This window comes from Myotis myotis, unplaced genomic scaffold (genome assembly GCF_014108235.1).
Source record: "Myotis myotis isolate mMyoMyo1 unplaced genomic scaffold, mMyoMyo1.p scaffold_m19_p_3, whole genome shotgun sequence".
Classification (NCBI taxonomy): Eukaryota; Metazoa; Chordata; class Mammalia; order Chiroptera; family Vespertilionidae; genus Myotis; species Myotis myotis.
Window position 1 is genome coordinate 179,994,163 of NW_023416335.1, and position 20,351 is coordinate 180,014,513.

Genomic DNA, 20,351 nt, shown 5'->3' on the forward strand with positions numbered 1-20,351 from the left:
TTTTCCCAAGTCCAATTGATCCTCACCATGAAAGTGCTGCTCTGTTGTCCTGTCATGTCTGTTTGCCACATTGATTTTGCAAATAGAGTGAAGCTTGGTTAAGACAGCAGAGTTTGTGTCTTTGAAATGTTGAGGAGGAGAGCAATTAAGAGAATGTAAACTTTCCCAAGTTGCTCAGATAGGTCAGGGTGGGCAGTCAGTACTATGTGTTCTTGTGTAAAATTAGGTTTTGTGTCTTCTTTGATAATAGGTGTCAGTGAAGTTAACAGAGTATTTGTGTTAAGATGTATAGTATGGAGAGTTAAAATAATCACCTTGTCACAACTCTCTCCACCCCCAAATAGCTGAAAAATTAATTTTAACTTTCTCAAAAAAATCTGAAATATGAGATATTATTTGGAAGGTTTATTAAGCGCACACCTCTGATGTTTTTCAGTCTATGCTCAAAACCTGTTCAGTAACCAACAAAGCCCTGAAAAATCAATATTTAGGCTCTGAGACTTCTGATTGGAGTGTAAGAGCAGGGTTTTCTAACTTTTTTATTTGCCCCCTGATGTTTTCTAGTTTCCTTGTCCTAGCTTTACTTGAGAAAGGAAAAGGAGGGAAGTTTTATCAACCTCCAGTGGCTCATTCCACCATCGTGGATTTCTGCCTGTTAGTCTTTCACTGTTACACACATTCACACCTCATATATTTTGCTCTAAAAGCAGAACATCTGAGATGATTCTGTGGTTGAAAAAGATCTTAAAGAGATGGAAGATGGATTTAATGTTGCCATTTTTAGATAGCGCTGTAAATAGAACGGCAGCTGTCCTCGGATGCATAGCAGACATACAGTACATATGCTGAATAGAAACAGATAAATGATTGCGCTCAATTAATCCTCACAAAAAAGTAACATTTTAGCCACTCAGTCATCCAGTTTTTAAGTACAGTGCACTTGTTCTTCACAGGATAAAATCTCATGCTTTGAAGGTGACCCAAGATAGGAGAAATTTGCTATTATTTCTCAACTAGGTTTAAAGCGATCTGTGAGATTTTAGTTATTTGCCTTTACTTCCCCCACATTTTTAAATTCTGTAAGCAATTCATATCTACAGACATTTCCAGAACACCTATTATGTAGAAGGCACTCTTCTTGGGGTGGTGAGAGGAACAAGGAATGCATTATTTCTTATGTAGAAATGGCATATGCAGCAATTTACCATGGGAGGTAGAATGTGACAGTTACCATAAGTGAATTCTGACAGATATCTTTAATCCAGTAAGAGTTGAACATTTGAACAAACAGCACCTCTGCTCCAGGTATATTGCTAACAGTTACTGTGGGTAGCAAGATGCATTAAGTCCAATCCTCATGAAGCTTTCTTCAGGGTGATGGCATGTAGACTAATAATTACATTCAACAATTGAATATGTGCTTTAAACGTTCAGAAGGAGTGGAGAAAAGGAAGATGAACTCTTCTGGAAGGTGTTGGAAAGGTCAAGGCTTCACAGAACAGGTAAGGAGTGACCAGGAATTTTAGGCATCAATGAAAGTTTAGTAGGTAAGTAATGAGGGACACAGGCAATAGAAGAAGGTGAGGGCATTACAGAAAAAGGGAATATCCTGTCCAAAGATAAAGCTGCATGAGACTGAATGGTTTATTGGAGACTCTAAGATGTCTGGGGTCACTCTCATCCAGGACAATCTCTCTCCTATGTGAGAGGGTGTCTGGAGCGTTCAGCAAAGACAGAGGGTTAGGAGACTTCAGGCCAAAAGCAAAGTAAATTGTACATGAAATCTTTGTCTTCATGCTTTCTCTTTAAGACAGACCTAGTTTTGAATCCTGACTCTGTGATCTTGAGCAATTTTGTGAACTTCTCCAACTTCAGCTTTTCAACAGTAAAGAAGGCTTCTGATAGTTAATATAAAACAATGCATTGTCTGATAGTATAATGATGACTTTAAACTTTGCTCTTTGGTGTGTTTTTGTTGTTGTTGACCATTATACATATATATATATATATATATATATATATATATATATATATATATATATACATATATACATATATATATGTTTATTGACTTCAGAGAGGAAGGGGAGGGATAGAGAGAAATGGAAACATCAATGATGAGAGAGAATCATTGATTGGCTGCCTCCTGCATGCCCCCACTGGGAATAGTGCCTGAAATCTGGGAATGTGCCCTGACAGGGAATTGAACTGTGACCTCCTGGTTCATAGGTCGATGTTCAATTATTGAGCCACACGGGCTGGGCAGTTGACCATTTTTTTTGTTTGTTTGTATATTTCTCACTGAGGGATAAAAACATAACTGCACTTAATCAACATAGTGTAACCTGGAATATAAATATGTGGGAGACAAAATAGGAAGAGCTCTGGAATGGGAGTTTGGAGACCTGAATTCTAGTTCTACATTAACCACAAACTGAGACTGGTGATATTGATTCAAACTGTGCCCTGTGAGTTTATTCTGCACTAAGGGGAGTGGGGAGGGAGCTGTACTAAATGTCTGACTCCTGTTCTTGTTGCTGTCAGTAGTTCCTGAGGAGTTGCCCTGTGATTTGAAGGAGATACACCATGCAACTGAAGTCCAGTAAAGTCAGGAAGTTGCTAATTCATTTTCTGTTGGGGAGGAAAATTGTTGGTAGCCACTCAACTTATTTTAAAGAATGGTGGTTTCCCCATTGTTGTAATAAATGACAAAATACAGAGTTAGTATCCCCTAAAATTCATTAAACATGCAGAAGGGTGTTGGCCAGCCTTGCTGTTTCCTTCAAAAATCAAGAATGGGAAGTGTGAGTGTGGCTTGATGTTTTGGGTGTGCGGTGGTGAGGTTGTGGTCACGTGGGCTCCCAGGAGCATCTAATGCCTGTTGAGAGTCTCTGCATCAAAACCTGTGAAACATACCAGTGAATCATGTTAATGATTGATGGAGTTTACATCCTGAGAAAACTTAGCTGGTGTTGACTAAGGAACATAGTGCTTCTTTCTATAAATTGTTATAGTCATGAATAATGAGTATTCATTCACAAAGTACAGAGAGATTAACATCCTGAAGAATATGTAGTCAGTAAGGCCCCAGTCATGGAGTGTTAACTCCAGATTCCAAACCACAGCCCTTTGATATTACTTCCTCTCATGACAAAATCTAACTGCTATTTTCACTGTACATTAATTTTGATATCATTTTGAAGTAATAGACTGTATGGCTCTCTAGTCTCTTAATGTAGACAGGCCTATCTCTCTCTTCTCTATTTTCCTTGCTGTGCTTCCACAGTTAATCTGGTAACCAGCCACTTATTGTGCTGATTATCTTGTAAATGAAACTGTAAAAGCCTATGGCAGGTAAACCTATGGCAGGCAGATGGTCTCCCCAATATGTCATCTGTTTAGGATGTGGCTTTTTTTTTTTTTTTTTTGGTACTACAATGTGGTCTGGGGGTAAAAAACACACAAAAGAAAAGAGCCCATATTACAATTTGAAATTTAACAGAATGTATTTGCTAACACTTTTGGAGTTGCTTTAGACTAAAATTCATTATGGAGCAGGAAGTGAAAGAGAAGGAGGGGAAGCTACAGTGTTAGGAAGAGAATGGAGGTTGTTACCACAGATTTTCAGTATCAGTGTTTTTGCTTTCAGTCTTTTGGACTAACTGGGGGGGGGGGGGGGGGGGAGGGAGGGAGGGGGTGGCGGGTGTGGAGGAAGAAATGCCCCCAAGCTATTAGTTGCTTCTGCTTGTTCTCATAGCAGCCTGAGGGGAAAAGTGCTTGTTTAAACATAATATATTCCCCAAACCCAACAATTATGGCAAGGTGTTTTTTTTTTTTTAAAAGAAAATTACATTAAAGATGAATGAGGGTATATTGAAATAATTATGTTTTAAGGTGCATAACATTAAAAGATATTGAATAGAATATTGACTGTTTTGTGAAAATAGCAATAATGAGATTCCAGTCACCTAATCTTACAATAATTGGGTTATTACTATGCAAATGAAGGTATTACTTTTAAAAAGTAAGGAGGCAAGACAGATCCTTGAGGCAGTTCTTTATCTGTTCTTAAAGCTATGCTGTCAATTCTCCTTAGAGTGAAGATCCTTTTCTAAACAATTTGGACATGCTCATTTCAATATTTGCCCTGAAATTCCACTATAATATATTTCAGCTGCCACAGGTAGCGGATTGGTGACTGGTTATTTCATTTTTTTTTTTTTTAGCTCTTTGTGAAACCCAAAGGGATAATTAAACTCTATAATAATTATTGCCCATTGTCTTTTTTAAAAAATGAAATGTTGTGAATTTTCCTGCCAAAAATGCATGCTGGAGCTCTTATCTCCACTTTCCATGCAGCTCTATCTTTATTGTGTCGTGTCAGATGGTACCAGCACATCTCAAAGCCACCAGGTCATTTTGGGCTAGCAGACCTCCTAGGTCACCTTTGTGGCCAAGGGAGAGATTTCATTAATCCTTAGTCATATTCAAATCAAGTGTCCATACATTGCTGTCACCACCATGTCTATTTAAGTTCCTATGGCACCCATCAAATGACTAGAAATATTTGGGACAATTAGCATTGTAATTCATGACCCCGGTAAAATACCTGTGTGTTCAGCAGGCAATGGTATTTCAAATTGTTGATTGCTGAGGTTTTGGGTAAAAGGTAATCATATTTCCTGGGAATGTTGTATGATTTTTATATACTGCTTGTTGTATGCAGTGCTCTTTGTGCAAGGGAAGATACTAAGGTCCACTTTAAAAGTTCTTGTGCATTTCTACATAGAGAATGCATCAAACAAAAGTCTTGGACTTGGTCTTATTAAAATCTCACAATGGACTTCTTATAGTTTCAATATTCTTTGATATCATATACTACTAGCTAATCAAAGCTAGTACATTTGAGGGAATCATGAAAGACAACTTTTATTTACGAAGTATTTTGGTTCCAAGGATTAGAAGATCAAGAAACTATAAGCCATACCAGTTTATTTCAGAATCAGTTGAGACTTAAGAGATTTTATGAATGTCATCAACAGCTGCTTTTTACCTATGTCCTTCCGTAGTTCTTAAGGTAGAACTGGGCTCAGAGGGGCTCCTGCACATTATATTCATACCATTCTCTGTGCCAGCAGAGATAGCTTAGAAAAAATTTCTATTTACATGGGTATAGATTTGCTCTTTTGTTGTTCTTTCGCACGATTTATCAAATATAGTTAACATTTTCAAACAATTCACAATCCTGCAAATACTAATTCTAATTTCTTACATTTCTATAGTCTAACTAATTTGGTTGGCCTCAATACATCAATATATGTGTGTAGTTTTATTAGATCTCTGTGGAAAATATTCTTGAGAAAATGCAGAATTCTAGCACATCATTTGGGTTGGAAGAAGTTATGCTGCTATTGTAAACAGCCCTAATATCTCATTTATACACTCTGTTGTGAGTTCAAGTGATGCAGCAGGTCAGCTATCCTCCCTATGCTGGTTTAGCTTTCCAGACTCTGAATTCAGGATAGCTCCAATGACATCCACTTCCAGGCCAGGCAAGACAGGTCTGCGGAGTGGAGCACTAGCCATTAAATACTTTTCTTACCCAAGTGACAAACAGCACTTCTATTTGTGTGTTTTTTGTTTGTTTGTTTTGTGGGGTTTTTTTTGGTAGGACTAATCACATGATCACTGTTAATTTCATTGGGATGTAAAATAGGTAGGAGAACCAGATATTAATTAATATCAGTAATATTGGTTATATCCAGTATTGGTGTATTCCACTTGTTGAGAATGCCTTTGAAATATGAAACACCGCTCATAATGGGTGGTGAAACTATAGCAAGGAGTGTAATGAATGGCTTTCATTAAAAACAATAAGCATGTTCCTTGTATTTATTGATACACCCATTTATATAGACGTCCATGGACCTTGCTGTTGTTGGGTTTTACTGCGCAGTCGACCTTCACAGATGGGATTATAGTGAGCTTTTAAGATGTAGCTGTGACCAAACTGCACTAAAGGTAAACACCGCAGAAGAATATCCTTTGTCCAGGTTTGAAAGGGTTGGTGACATTATACGCTGCGAACAGTTTCTCAGGTTGGGAAGGAGGTGGTTTGATGGGCAAAGGAAGGAAATATTAGAGTTAGTACATTCTTTCACTCATTCTGATAGGATCTGCAAATAAAAGAGAGCACACTTTTAGTGTAATGAGTGCCCCATTATCTTTTTAAACAAAGAAGAGTATCTGCAGCTAATAGGTGTTTATTCAGTAACAGTAGTTTGTATCCTATTTATCTCTCTTGCATAGCAAATAAGAGGAGAACAGGGGTATATCTGACATGGGAGTGGAGGGTATTTGATTACTTAGGTGCAACAGCTTCCTATCATCTTCAGAAGGTATCCAAGTAATTTCTTTTAAATATCATCATGAAATCATGATTTCAAGCATATTTGATGAGCTTGATCTATTACAATTCTTATCTTTTTGAAGCTCAAATTGTCTCATCTTTGACATGGAAACCTTTTCAGGTGGCTCCTGAATACTTTTGACATAACTATAGTCATCTGTGATAGCTTTGTAGATATCTGGTATGTCAAGGTGTTCTACGTGCGTAGCCTGTCCACTTATCCAAGAAGCCTTGTTTTCTGAATTCTAGGCATGTTCATTGCGACTGGCTTGGTCACTAGTATTTACAGCTCTAAGCAGACAGTGCTATTTTGTATGCTTAGAGTGTTCACCTCCAGTACTTTTGAGATATCAAATGTTATATCAAAACAAAGACAAAGACATTTAAAATTCTTTAAATGGGTTGCTCAGTTGGTTGGACTGTTGTCCCATAACACTAAAAAGGCTGCAGGTTCGATTCCCTCTCAGGGTACATATCTAGGTTGTGGGCGAGTACGGGAGGCAACTGATCAATATTGCTCTTTCACATTGATGTTTCTCTCTCTCCCTCTCTCTGTGGCTTCCTTCTTCTCTCTCTCAAATCAATAAAAACATATCCTCAGGTGAGGATTTAAAAATAAATAAAATTGTCCTAATGCTACATGAGGTGTATCAGAAATTTAGAACCATATTTCAGCCCTGGAAGAGTGTCATCTTCTAGCTATCAACATAATGGATACATTCAACATTTTTCTGATCTTAGTATTTCTTTGTCTTAATGCTGTGGAAAAAGTCTTTTTTTCTATTTCTATTCATACTTGGCTCTATTTTAGCCAATGGTGATCAAATCTGCTACACGTTACTGTCTTCACAGCCTCTTATGCAGAGTTCTACTTTTATTTTGTAGCATGATTGTTTTATATTGGTCATTATTTACCAACTAGAGGCCTGATGCACAAAAATCTTGCACGGGGGGGGGGGGGGGGGGGGTTCCCTCAGCCTGGCCTGCACTCTCTCATCCCCTCGGGGATGTCTGCCTACTGGCTTAAGCCCGATCCCCCCAAGGATTGGGCCTGAGCTGGCAGTCGGACATCCCTCTCACAGTCTGGGACCCCTCGCTCCTTACTGCCCTCCTGCTCGCTCCTTACTGCTTGGCTCACTATTCCTTAATGGCAGGCTCCTTACCACTGGGCTCCCTGCTTCTTAGCGCTGCTGCAGAAGCAAGAGAAGTTCCTGCCACTACCGCTGCACTTGCCAGCCATGAGCCCGGCTTCTGGATGATCTGCGCTCCCCCTGTGAGGAAATATTAGAGTTAGTACATTCATGTGTTGAGCGTCTGCCCCCTGGTGGTCAGTGTGCATCATAGCGACTGGTCGTTCCGGTTGTTCCACCTTAATTTCTTCAGAAGTTGATATTGCTTATATATTTCTGTGGTTAAACATTTAAAAATTATTTTTAAAAAATTGAGGTGGTAACCCTGGTCAGTGTGGCTCAGCTGGTTGAGTGTCATCCCATGCACTGAAAGGAAAGGTTGGGGTTCAAATTCCATCCAGGGCACATGCCAAGGTTGCAGTTTGATCCCTGGTCAGGGTATGTGCAGAAGGCAACCAATCAATGTTTGTCTTTCTCTTTCTCTCCCTTTCCCTTCTTTCTTTCTCTCTAAAATTAATAATAACATATTTTTTTAAAAAAAATTAAGGGAGTAAACACTAGCAGAATTATCATCATTTTACCAAACTAATATAGTCCATATTATAGTTGGCTTAAATGATTAATTGCACTCCTATAGTTTACACCCCAAGCATCATTTGGCAATGAAACAAAGTCACAGAGTCAATAATATTTGTTTTTTCTGAAAACCCTTTTTAGGCTGGGCCTCATCTATAAAAAAGTCTAAACTAATATGACTTCAGAATAATATGCCCCTAACTCATACCAGCTGTGTAGGAGGAAGGAATAAGGGCGGAGTTGTGGGATCTGAAATTTTTGTGTCTGTTAGAACCCTGGTTAGGTACAAGTTTGGAGTGCCCTCGTTTGACAAGAATGCCTGAACTAGTCTGGGTGACTTTGACAACTGACTACTTCATCTTTTCAGAGGATAGTGTTGGCTTATCTGAAATGGATCACCTGTACTGATGCTGTCAAAGACATATGGATCCTCCATTCCGTGTGTTTATCTGTCTTGATTCCTACTTTTTGGAGTCTTCTGGAGGCTCTAAGACTGACCTGAGGGCCATAAGATTCCATATATTGTTGGATTCCAGACATGTGAAAATGATACAAAAAATACTGGGTCATTAGAGTATTTTAATAAGAAATTAGAGTAGTTTTTGTAAAAAAAATTCTAACCGATTTACTGATAAAGAAAGATAATATCTCTAATAGCCAGATCTTAGAGGCAGGGTAGATTATTGGGTTGACTTTGTCCAGTGCTTTCAGCATCTTTTCTCTGCAATTCCCTGAGCTCTGCCCTTTATAACTCCATATTTCAGCTTCATTCTATAGTTAAAATCAGATGGCATCTGCACTTCCGGGTAACCATAGCGTTTGAGGTAGAGAGCATCTTTTTGAGGGGGTTCTCTCTTAACAATGAGGAAATGTTTTTTTCCAGAAGCAAACTGGCCCACATGGCATCATATGGCCATTCCTGGATCCAGATTGTGTTTGCAGGGGATGCTGTTTACAGATTAGTAAATTGGTTCACCAACCAACCTCTGGCAACAAGGATGGGGTTACCATGGTTGCCCTAAATTTGGCAGGACCCACCCCAGAGTTTGGGTTCACTCCCTCAAACTGCACAGCACTTACATGCTGAGGAAGGAATATTTAGGAAAAAACCACAGTATCTATTAAATTATGTCTTAGAACTTATTTATATATGTGCATCCGTTTGTTTGGCTTCAGAACGTGAGTAAAGTAGTGAACAATTACAGTTGGAGTAAGAAAATAAACTAAACTATATGATATCATATATCCAAAGATATGTGATTTGCTTATAAAAATCTTTCAAACAATTTCTCTGACTTTTATTATTTTTAAAATTTCACTGAGTGTGAATTACATGGGCAACCTAATGCCATTCCTTTGTACCTCTAGATGAGCTCAGTGTAAATCAACTTCTGTGAAATGGGATTAAACTTGCCCTTGAGAGCTGTCATCCACATTGAGCTTCTCCTGGCAGACCTGTTTTAAGTCAAAGAGTGTCCTGGGCCCTAGCACCACCATCCTTTTTATAGCCCTTTCCTGGAATATTGTTTGTTCTTCCCTCCAACTTCCCAGATCTTTCCTGTTTCTCAAAACCCAGCTCAAATACTACATCTATGAAGCCTTTTGGTGACAATCTCAGCCTCAGGATGTTTTTTTTTTCTCTCTTTCCTATGACGACTTTAAGTGTTATTATTATTTTTAAAATATATATATTTTTATTGATTTCAGAGAGGAAGGGAAAGGGAGAGAGAGAGATAGAAACATCGATGATAAGAGAGAATCATTGATTGGCTGCCTCCTGCATGCCCCACACTGGGGATTGAGCCCCCAACCTGGGCATGTGCCCTGACTGGGAATCAAACCATAATCTCCTGGTTCATAAGTCGATGCTCAACCACTAAGCCATGCAGTGGGGCAATCATTATTTTTTATTCAATTCATTTGTTGGTCAAATCATCTGCTGCCTTTTGAGACTTTCTTTTTCTGTGTTTTTGAGCTCTTATAACATCTATGATTGATTATGACTTTCTTGAAAATGAAAACCCTTGATATCTTAATGAGTCCCGTGGGGAAAAAAAAAACATTTTATGTAGTCATCTTAGAAAGTGAAGTTTAAAGTATCTCTCATTCTGGACATAAAAGTAGCTCAAATTTATTAAGCATTTGCTGTCTGCCTCACAAATGCTTTATGGGCATTATCTCACTTCTTCCTCACATACCCAAAAAATCTCCAAGTAGTAGGTGAGATAAAAACCTATCTCAAAATAGTTGAAGCCAGTAAGGGAATATAGTAGTACTCTAACAGAAAATAACCTTTAAGATCACAGGGTATCTCCAGGCATCCCTCACTTACTCTGTTTACCTTTGCTTTCCTCTTAGTTGACTTTTTCATGTTTGAATGGTCCTCAATAATCTCAATCAGAGAGAAAGATGAAGGAAGAAGGGAGGCAGGAAAGAAGGAAGGGGTGGGGAGGGAGGGAAAGAAGGAAAGAAGGAGAGGGAGGGAGGGAGGGAGGGAGGGAGAGAGAGAGAGAGAGAGAGAGAGAGAGAGAGAAGGGAAGGGAAGGGAAGGGAAGGGAAGGGAAGGGAAGGGAAGGGAAGGGAAGGGAAGGGAAGGGAAGGGAAGGGAAGGGAAGGGAAGAGAAGAGAAGAGAGGAATCTTTTCAGCAACTGTTGGGGTGATGGGGATCCCCACATACCTTCCCCCAAAGTGGCAAGAGATTATTCAGGCATAAGCAGTCATGCTCAAAATGCAAATGGGGTGTGGGCGAACCCTAGTGGAACCATGAAGTCTGAGAATAGGGGCAGCATGGTTTTTCAAAAAGATGCTAAAAAACAATTCCCTGACAAGCATTATTTCTAATTTATAGATAAGACCCAGGCTTAGAGATTGTCCATAATGACCCAGATAGAAAGATTCAACCCAGCATGAACTCCAGAGTTTATGCTAGAAATCACTTTGCTATAATTATAATATTTTTGTTAAACTATTAAGTATCAGTGCTTAAAATAAAAATAGCCTGCACACTGTATGGACCTTACCTATGTATCTTTAGTAACAGTCTTCTTCAGATACTCAGTGCCTCTACTTCCTCACATAATCTCATCTCTCTTGCCAAATCAGGAAGTGAATGCTTATCTGAAATGGGTACATGCTAATTGAATGACTCGATTTGCTTTCCTGGAGCTGTGTTTTAGTCACCATGTTACTTTATTCAGAAGTTTTCATTTCATAGCCTTTTTTAAAAATATTTTTATTGATTTTTTACAGAGAGGAAGGGAGAGAGATAGAGAGAAACATCGATGAGAGAGAAACATAGATCAGCTGTCTCCTGCACACCTCCTACTGGGGATGTGCCCGCAACCCAGGTACATGCCCTTGACCGGAATCGAACCCGGGACCTTTCAGTCCGCAGGCCAACGCTCTATCCACTGAGCCAAACCGGTTTCGGCTTCATAGCCTTTTGAGGCTCAAAAGACACTGTACTTGACAAAGGGATTTCGGATGTTATCAGTGGAGAGACATTTCCTGAGGAGAAGCAGGTTGGGCATTGACACCCCCCCCACCCCCCCCCACCCCTCCCGCCAGCCCAATTGCCTGCAAAGGTGACAAGGTATAAGGAGGAGGGAGATTCATGAATATGTTACATGGGTTAGTCCAAGAATAGTCAGTTGAAATACTTGGCCAACCATGAGGAGGGGAAAAAAAAAAGAAAAGAAACAGGACAGAGGGAGCTGTGGATGCTGAAGCCCTGATTCTTAGAGCTCCTGAGATGAAAGTGTATGGGTCCTGTTATCTCTGGCTCCTTCCAAAACCCACAGCCTGCCCTGTTCTTGCTTGGGCCTGCCAGCAGGCCCTGTTCTTCAGGTTCTTCCTCCCTTTCTGTGCCTCGGAGAGACCACCCACTGCTTCACTGCAACTCTAAGTCTTCCCCTTCCTCTCCTTCTGACCTAAGGACATCAGATGTCTACGAAGAATTTTCTATAATTTTTGACATTATTGTATTTTAGGTGCTATTTCATTTTTTATATATTAACACACAAGCATATGTTTTGTGGTAATAGCCCCTTTCCTAACATTCTGGAATGCATTCCTCATTTTCCTTCTTACTCTGTTAATGACTTTTCCAACTTTGAAGTAGTTAGATCACAGCTTCTTTATTAATAAGTTTTAATGACTTTGTTTTCTACGCATCATCTAACAAAGTACGTTGCAGATATTGCTCAACAATATATTTAATTTGACTTTGTACTCAGAGATAGGTTGAACTTTCTATGACACTAATGTGAGGACCAGGAATTTCATCCTGTTTGGAGAGGTGGTCTGAATACTGTTTTACTCTGCACTTTCAGCTGGGCTAAGAGCTTTAGGATGAACCAAAGTTTACCAGCCAAAGCCACCGATTGGTATGTAGTTCTTATCCTCTTTATTCATTCAGTCTTTACTATGTCAGCACGAGGGGTTAATTTGGGATCACTTTTTGCTTTTAGAATATAGAATCTGGTGTTTTCCCATGATTTTTTTTTCTTCTAATCAGGAATAATGGCTTTGTGTTGTAAAAATCATTAAAATAATATATGCTTTCTTATTCAAACCAGATGTCACTTATCTCATAGTTTACATTTAACCTGTGATGGTACTGTGGCTGGAAAAGGGAGTGAGTCTTTTTATGTTGAAAGGTGGCCTATAAACAATAAAAAATGGATTTATAAATTACCCTATTAACAGTTCATGTTCTAGAGTGAAGGTATTTGCTCTACTCACCTACTGATTTTTAACTGGTAAAGTATAATTTCATCTTTGGTCCATGAACATTAGTGCAGGGGTATATCTACTTTACTCTTTAATGTTATAAACCAGAGTCTTTTCTAAATTAGCAGGGGGCATTTACACGGCAAACTGGTGAAAAAATTTCATGAATTTGCATTAGCTGTTTTCGTTTTAGCTGCCACTTTGGGGCTTTTACACTTCTTTTCCTTTCCCATCCCATCTTCAGGAGGCAAAGAAATCTCATTTGCATTGACTATACAGATGCCTCTGAGATCACTGCTCTAAGTGTGCTGGGGATTTGGAGTAGAAATCCTGAAAAAAAAGAACAAGGCGAGGGTAAATGCTCTGTTGACAAGGGAGTTTCATAGGCATGTGGTGAGAGCACGACATTGGACGTGTGAATACAAAATCTGCACCCTTCCTCTCTTCCTGTAAAAACAGAAGTCTAGGAGTGTGGAAGTACCATCTGATTAAAGAGTTGGGCACAATGGCAGCTGTATGGTTTAGTGTTTTGTTTTGTTTTTCATTCTGAGTCACATACCTTCCTGTTGGGTATTTAGCACCTTCACTCCTTCCCTTCTCCTCATCTCATGGGGCACCACTGGTTGAGTGGGAGGCAGGTGTCTCTCGCCATACATGATGCTGAACTGTGCTCTGTCATTGGCCAGCCCACTGAGCTGGAATGGACGGGCACTGGAATTCTCACTTCGGTGCAGAGCATTAGCACATTCACCCTCTGGTGGCGTCAGATCAAGGAACCCAAGTGAACCTGTGATCCGAGTTGTTCCCTGGAGTAAACACAATATGTGTGCTTCCTTGGCCAGGAGGTCAACTGTTAAATGATGATTTTTCCCCCTCAGAAAGATAAGGTATTTCAAATACCTTTCCCCCTCAGAAAGATAAGGTATTTCAAATTTAGAAAACATCCAAGTGAAGGCAATTTAGACACTCTATCAATGCAAAATCTATCTTTAAGAGAATAGGAAGATCTCATATCGATTCACAGATCTATATGCTTGTGTGCCCAAGGATAATAATAATACTGGGATACATTTCAGAGAAAAGAAATAAGTAGAATTATGAAAAAAACGAGTGGATTTGAGCCCAAGTAAATTAAACTTTATTATTTAATCTTAGTATCTGACTGTGAGTGTAAATGGGAGATAAAGAGTGAGGATTTTTTCTATAGTTTGGATAATAGGAGATTCATGACTAAAAGGGGAAGCCTGTCACTCAGGACTACAAGGTTTGATCTTTTCTAAAATGAGTCAGGGAGTATAACAAATATTTTGGGAATTGGGGACAGTCCCTTTTGTACACATTCAAATGTTTTTACATCTAAAGTAGGTAAAAATTGCATAATATGGAACATAAGCCAGTGTCCTTCAAATTTGCCACTCTGTGGTAACCTGAATAGAATGGAAAAAAACTCATTGATATACAATGTAAAAGGATATGCTAACTCTTAACATTTCATTTTGGAACCTCTTGTGGGCCAGTGCCTGAAATAATATCAATGGTTGGGCCATTTATTTGTTATCAATACTTTTGGCAAGTGGGTAAGTTTAAACCCTGGTGTCCTGGTTAGATTCCAGTGTGGATGAGTGATGATATTCTATCTGCCATGCTCTTAATGAAATGAAGCTTAACTGCATCTCAAGAGATTGTTGACACACTTTAGATTTTAAAAGTTAGTATTTTATTCCTCGTTGTGTAGTTCAGTAACATCAGACCTTGGTTCTAAGCTCACCTGTGTTACTTATCTTCCTGTGATCTTCTTGTGTAAGGTAATTTTTTTTTAATCAAAAATGTATTTTCTATAAAGGTTGAGCAATAGCCTACTTATAATTTTAACAGATTATGAATTATTGGTAGTCCATATTCTTTGGTAGGTAAAATAAATTGAAAATTTTGTTCAGATTTCAAAAACTTTTCTGATTTCTATTAACTTTTATGCATTAGAAAGCACATTCTCTTAGATATTATCTTTAAAGTTGTCTATCCAAAATGTATGCATTAAGTGACAGAAATCTTGGTGTTTCACATCAGTCAGGTTTTCTTTGTATTTTTCTCCCTCCCTCATCTCAATTATTTTTTCAGTTATCTTTTTAGTGGAGATATAACTGCACATGAAGTTCTAGCTGGGGGAAACAAGAAGAATATCTCACATAGCTACATTTATTCTGATGTTTATATGTTTGGTTTACTCATCTCACCAATTTGCAGAAATACTCAATAGGTAATGATTCATGACGCATTTTCACTCAAAATAATAAACTGATAGCACCATCAGACTATGATAAATTATGTGTATATAGGTTTTACCTACAGCAACCACTAAAGAAGCTGTATAAAGAGACACTCTAAAATACTATAGGTAAACTAAAATTGAATTACAAATATTGCAGGAAGGTAGAAAAAAATAAAAATGAAAAATAGAAACAAGTTGCAGATTTAAGCCCTAACCTATCATTAATCACATTAAATATAAAGTGTCTAAACATAACAATTAAAAGACGTATTGTCAGAATGTATTAAAAAATAGGACCCAAGTATATGCTATTTATAAGAAATTATCTTCAATTATAATGATATAGACAGGTTGAGAATAAAAGGGTGGATAAAGATGTATCATGCAAAAAATAATAAAAAGAAAGCAGGGATTGCTACATTAATATCAAGTACAGTTGACTTTGGAGCAAAGAAAATTACCAGGGACAGAGAAGAATATTATATATAATTAAAGAGTTACTCCATCAAAAAAAATGTTGATTCTAAGTGTATATGCACTAAATTACTGAGCTGCAAAACACATAGCACCTAATAGCAGCAGGACACACATTCTTTTCATGTGGCCATGGAACATATACTAAGATAGACCCTATGCTGAACCAGAGAACACTTTTCAACAAATTTCAAAGAATTAAAGTCACATGGAATATAATCTTTGACCACCATAGAATCAAATTAGAAGTCAATAACAGAAAGGTAACGGGAAAATGTCTGAACACTTGGAGACTAAGCAGCATACACTATGAATAATCCATGGGTCAAAAAGAAAGTCTTAAGGGATGCAAAACTGCACTGCACTGAGTGAAAATAAAAATCGCACCAAAATTTGTGGATCACAGACAAAGAAGTGCTCACAGGGACGTTTATAGCACTAAATGAATACATTAGAAAGGGTCTCAGATCAATAATCTAAGCTCCTACTTCAAGAAACTAGAGAAAATAGAGTTGAATATACCCAAAGCAAGCAGAAGGAAGGAAATAATAAAAAGGTCAAAAGCCAGTAACATTGAAAGAAGAAAAACAATCAATTTTTAAAATCTGGTTATTTGAAAAGACTGATAAAATTCACAAACCTCTAGCAAGACTGACAAAGAAAAAAGAGAAAAGACACAAATTACCAATATCAGGAATGAGAAAGTGTTTATCACTACAGACCCTGCAGACATCAAAAGGGTAATATGGGAATACTACAAACAACTCTACACACATAATTTTGGCCATTTAGATGAAATGGATCAATTCCTAAAAAACAACAACAAAAAAAACCCCCACACAAATTACTACAACTCACCCAATATTAAATAATTTGAATAGCCTGAATAGCCTTATAACTATTAAGGAAATGGAATCTGTAATTTATACACTTCCTAAATATAAATACCCAGTTCCAGATGGTTTCACTAGAGAATTCCAGCAAACATTTAAAGAAGTAACACCACTTCTACACAAGTTAATCTAGAAAACCATTCGTTTTATGAAAGTAGTATTACCCAGTAACAAAATCTGACAAAGGCAGTACAAAAACAGGAAACTAGAGACCAATATTCTTCATGAATACAGACACAAACATTCTTAACAAAATATTAGCAAATAGAAGCCAGCAATATATAAAAAATTATATGCCAGGACCAATTGGGAATTTTTTCCAGGGGTGCAAGGCTGGAAAACCCTATCAGTGTGATTACCCATGTTAACAGGCTAAAGAAGAAACAGCATATCACCCTAGAAATCCCTGCAAAGCGAAACACCCATTCATGATTTCAAAACAGAACAAAACAAAACAAAAACTCAGAAAAATAGGAACAGAACTTTCTCAACTTGACATAGAGAATCTATTAAAAAAACACATAAAAATCTACAACTAACATTACTTTTAATGATGTAAGACTGAATTCTTTCCTCTTAGATCACGAACAAGGTCAAGAATGTCTTCACTCAAAACTCTTATTCAATACAGTGCTAAACTTTCTAGCTAGTGAAAAAGATAAGAAAAATTAATTAAAAGCATAGAGACAGGAAAGGAACAAATCAAACTGTTCGTATTTGTAGGTGACACAATTACTTATACAGAAAATTCCAAGGAACTTAAAAAAACATACTCCCTAAACTAATGAGTTCAGAAAAGTAGTAGGATACAATATAAAAATATAAAAATAAATTATATTCCTATATAATTATAATGAAAAGCTGGACACTAAAAGTATAAATATAGTACCATTTATAGTTACTCAAAAAATTAAATACTTAGGTATAAATTTAATAAAACATATATAGGGCTTGTATGATGAGAGCTACATAATACTGATGGAAGACCTAAATAATATATCATTTCCATGAACTGGAAGACTCACCATTGCAAGAAATTCACTTCTCCCTAAACTAATATCCAGATTTAACACAATTGCTATCAAAATTCTAGCAAGATTTTTTGTAGATATAGGCAAAATTGTTGTAGAAATTATATGGAAAGACAAGTAAATGTGAATACAGGGAAAATGTGGGAGGAATTAATCTCCTAAATTTCAAGATTTATTATATAGCTACTACAAATTCAGTGTATGAATTTGTGTACCAGTGGGGAGCCTCAGTCTGGCCTGTGGGATCAGGCCAAAACCGGCTCTCCAACATCCCCCGAGGGGTCCCGGATTGCGAGAGGGTGCAGGCCAGGCCGAGGGACCTCACTGGTGCAAGATCGGGGCTGGGGAGGGATGCGAGAGGTTGGCCAGCCAGGGAGGGACCACGGGAAGGTTCCAGGGCATGTCCGGCCTGTCTCACTCAGTCATGATCAGCCGGAACCCAGCAGCAAGCTAACCTACCGGTAGGTGCGTCTGCTCCCTGGTGGCCAGTGCATGCCATAGAGAGCTGTTGAGTGACATTAGTATATTATGCTTTGATTGGTTGAATGGATGACCGGACAACCAGACACAACATATTAGGCTTTTATTATATAGGACACTAATCAATACTGTGTGATATTGGCAGAGGGATAGACACACATATCAATGGAGTAGAATGGAAAACCCGGAAATTGACCCATATGTATATTTCTGATTAATTTTTAAAAAATACATTTTTATTGATTTCAGAGAGGAAGGGAAAGGGAGAGAGAGAGAGAGAGAAATATCAATGATGAGAGAGAATCATTGATTGGCTGCCTCTTGCATGCTACTCGCTGGGAATTGAGGCTGCAACACAAGAATGTGCCCTGACTGGAATTCAACCTGTGACCTCTTGCTTTATAGGTTGATGCTCAACCACTAAGCCACGCTAGCTGGGTCGATTTTTGACAAAGATACAAAACCAATTCAATAGAGGAAACATAGCCTTTTCAACTCACGATGCTGGAGTAATAGGAAAAACAAATAAGCAAACAAAAACTTGACCTGTCTTACTTCTTACACAAACACTAGAGGCCTGATGGTGCGTGATATTCGTGCAAGGGGCATGGCCCTCGCAGCTGAGGTGGCTGCCTGCCTCTGCCCTTGTAGCCCCGGCTTCATCCAGAAGGTCATCCTGACAGCCATTCCTCTGTTAGGCTGTCTGGTCTAATTACCATATTACGCTTTTAATATTATAGATTAACTGAAAATATGTCCTGAACTTAAATACAGACCTTAAAGCTATAAAACTTTTATGAGAAAAGTATAAAATCTTCAGGATCTTGAGCTAGGCAAAGCATTTTTCTCATTATACCAAAAGCATTGTCCATCAAAGGGGGAAAAATGATAAATTGAACTTTATAAAAATTGAAAGCTTCATCAAATTAAAATTAATTATAACAATTAAAAACTTTTTAGGAGAATGAAAAGACAAGCCACAGACTTGGAGAAAATATTTGCAAACCATATATCTGACAAAAGACTGGTGTTAAGAATATAAACTTTCAAAACTCTACAGGAAAAAAATAAATCCAATTAGAAAATAGGCAAAAGGCATGAAGAAACATGTCCTGGGAGTGAACACTACAGATATAAAATAAGCACATGAGAAGATATTTGACATCATTAATCATTAGAGAACAGCAGAATGGCTACAATAAAAACTAGCAACACCACCACACTCTGGCAAGCTCAGATTGGCTCACTCAAGCATTGCTGGTGGGGATGTGAAACGGTGCAGCCTTTCTGTAAAACAGTTTGGCAGGTTTTTAAAGAAAACTTAACATACGACTGCCATACATCCCAGCAGTTGCACTCCTGGGCATTTATCCCAGAGAAAGGAAAACTTACGTTCACACAAAAACCTGTATATGAATGTTTAGAACAGCTTTATTCATGATAACCCCAAACTGGAAATGTCACATTGTCCTTCAATGAATGAATGGTTAAAGGATTCATACCATTGAACACTACTCAACAATAAAAATGAATGAACTATTGATACACACACCAACCTGGATGAATGTCCAGATACTTATGTTGAATGTATGATTTCATTTGTATAGTATTCTTAAAATGACAATATTATAGAAATTGTGAATACATTAAAGCTTTTCGGGTTTTTTTTTAAAAAAATATTTTCAATATAGTTTTTATTTAATATTATTCTGTATTAGTTTTAGGTGTAAAGTACAGTGGTTAGACAATTATATAATTTCTGAATTGTTCCCCCATTATTTCCAGTACCCACCTTAGCACCATACATAGTTGTCACAATATTATTGACTATATTACCTATGCTGTACTTGCCATCCCATGACTGTTTTTGTCACCACCAGTTTGTACTTCTTTATCCCTTCACCATTTTTACCCAGTCCCCCAATAAGTAGGAGGAGGTATGGGAGGGAAATGGATAGGACTATAAAAAAGGCAACATGAGGGATTCTGATGGTGATGGAAATGTTCTATAGCTTGACTATCAATGTCATTGTCTTGGTACTGATGTGGTATTGTAACTTTGCAAGCTGATGCCTTTCAGGGAAAGTGAGTAAAGAGTACACAGGATGCCCTAGCTAGTTTGTCTCAGTGGATAGAGCATCAATCTGTGGACTGAAGGATCCCAGGTTTGATTCCAGTCAAGGTCACATGCCTGGGTTGCGGGGTCAATCCTCAGTAGGGGGTGTGCAGGAGGCAGCCGATCAATGATTCTCTCTCATCATTGTTGTTTCTCTCTCTTTCTCCCTTCCTCTCTGAAATCAATACAAATATTTAAAAAAAGAGTATATAGGATCTCTCTGTATTAATTTCTCAGAACT

General features: G+C 37.9%; 1 protein-coding gene across 5 annotated transcripts in view; it reads left to right on the plus strand.

The window, feature by feature from the left end:
• SOX5 (SRY-box transcription factor 5) overlaps window positions 1-20,351 on the plus strand; it is a 971,461-nt gene that overhangs the window by 121,658 nt on the left and 829,452 nt on the right. The window contains exon 2 of one of the 5 annotated variants that reach the window (XM_036296492.1): window positions 5,917-6,021. The exons of the other annotated variants lie outside the window; for them this stretch is intronic. The gene's annotated coding sequence lies outside the window, so the exon portion shown is untranslated. The remainder of the gene's footprint in view (window positions 1-5,916; window positions 6,022-20,351) is intronic. 5 annotated transcript variants of the gene reach the window in all.